Consider the following 2,386-nt stretch of genomic DNA (forward strand, 5'->3'; position numbering starts at 1 on the left):
GACGGTGGCCTAGGCAAGGGTGCCTTAGCTTTGGCACAACCGGCTCCAGCATGTCTATTACGTGTTCCCTAGACGGGTTCACGTCATTTTGTGTTTCCACCTCGGCATCTCGAATATCAATCCTCACTTCTTGATTCACATTTTCATCAACTACATTCTCAACCACCAAAGGAACTTCATCTTCTTGCAACTCAACTTCATCACCTAAAACTTGCTTTTGCTTGGAGGCATTCACATCACCGCCTCGTCCACTCTTTGTAGTTACTGCCATAACATGATTGTTACCACCCTTTGGATTAACCACCATATCACTCGGTAGAGCCCCCTTAGGGCGAGTATTTAAAGACTATGAGATTTGGCCTAGCTGGACCTCCAAATTCCTGATTGAAGTGTTGTGAGAAGCCAATTGCGCATCGGAGTCAGCATTCTTTTTCATCATCTATTCAAACATCATTTCAATTCTACCCATTTCATTATTTGAAGAACTAGGACCCTGGGATGGAAAAGGCGGTGGGTTGCTCAGTTGTTGGTACATTGGGGGCCTTTGAAAGCCTTGCCCCTGATTTCCTTGGTTATTATTCCATCCACCTTGGTTGTTGTTGTTTCCACCCCAATTGTTGTTGTTGCCCCAGTTTCCCTGATTGTTGCGATTGTTATTTTGATTTCCCGAATTGTTGTTCCCTTGTTGATTGTTCCAATTATTGTTGCCTTGCTGTTGGTTACCCCAATTGCCCTGGGATCTCCATTGTTGTTGTTGGCTAGAAGAATTGCCTCTTTGGCCTTGGTAATTATTCACATATTGAACCTCTTCGTTCTGCCCATCATAACAATCGTCTTGGAATCCACCACAATCATTATCAAATTGATCCAAATTCCCTTGGTTCTGTTGGCCTCTTTGTCTTATATTGTTTACAAGCATGTTGACACATTCCATGGCATTTACTTGGCGAGGATTCTGAACTTGTTGCAACTGTGCCTTTGCTAATTGGTTCATTGTTGTTGTAAGTTCTGCTATAGCCTGTCCATGGTCATGTAGTTCTTTGTGCAAATGAGTGACCATGGGGTCACCCTGTGGCACATTGGCTCTACTTTGCGAAGCGGAGGATGTGTCAGCCATCTCGTCAAGAATAGCACAAGCTTCATCATAAGGCAGCTTCATGAAATTACCCCCAGCCAATTGATTCACTATGCATTGATTCATTGTATTGATGCCCCGATAGAAGGTCTGTTGTATCATAGCTTCGGTCATATCACTGTTAGGGCATTCCTTCACCATAGTTCTATATCTCTCCCAAATCTCGTGCAATGGTTCGGTAGACTCCTGCTGGAAGGCTAAGATCTCATCCCGTAGTGCTGCCATGTGCCCCGGTGAGAAAAATTTGGCAATGAACTTATCCGCCAACTCATCCCAAGTTGTGATGGAATGGTTAGGAAGTCGCTCAAGCCAATCGAATGCCTTCCCTCTAAGTGAAAATGGGAAGAGCCTCAATCGGAGTGCATCCTCCGACACATTAGTTTGCTTGCTCCCCCAATAGGTATCCACAAATCCCTTGAGATGTTTGTAAGCATTTTGAGTGGCAGCGCCCGTGAAGTACCCACGCTGCTCCAACAATGTTAGCATCACGTTGGTTATTTGAAAATTACCCACCCGGATCCGGGGCGGAACAATTGCACTCGCATAGTCTTGGTTGGGAAGAACTCTAGGAGCCACTCTTGGAGGTGGCGGAGGAGGGTCTGGAACATTCTCATTTGCATTGGTCTGGCGGCCTCTACGTTGTCCTGGAGGTATAAGAGGCACCTCTTCATCTCCAGTGTCATCAACCTCCTCCCCCTCAATCACGTTTCCAAGAGGGTCATTAGCATTTAATGCCATTTTGTACCTGAAATTGTGACAGACACAAATTAGTAACAAAGAAGGAAAGAATAACAATACACAAAACCATTTAGATAGATAGCCAAAACCGTTAGCTCCCCGGCAACAACGCCAAAAAGTGATCAAAGCCAACCCTGCACTACTATTGAGTACCGAGAGAGGTCGAAGCAGCTTTTACCCGATTTAGGGTCGGGATCGATTTCCACAGGGAGCTAGATATTGGAGTTGAGTGTCTATCTAAAGTGGAGTTATGTATTTGCTCCAAATTGCACTTCTACACACTTTTGATATTAATTATGATTCTAATTTTATAAAACTACAATGCTCAATTAAACTAAAATAAGCTAGGATTAAACTATTGCGAGTTGTTCAAATGATTAAAAGGCACTAGGGTAGTGGCTTTCGCTTAGGTGATCAATTGACGGATTCTTGAGTCTAAAGTTAGATTGTCACATTTGGGGAGTATGATATAACCATTGCTCGATTCTACTCACTCTATACCTCTCGGTAGTT

The sequence above is a fragment of the Nicotiana attenuata genome, unplaced genomic scaffold (assembly GCF_001879085.1).
Source record: "Nicotiana attenuata strain UT unplaced genomic scaffold, NIATTr2, whole genome shotgun sequence".
Classification (NCBI taxonomy): domain Eukaryota; kingdom Viridiplantae; phylum Streptophyta; class Magnoliopsida; order Solanales; family Solanaceae; genus Nicotiana; species Nicotiana attenuata.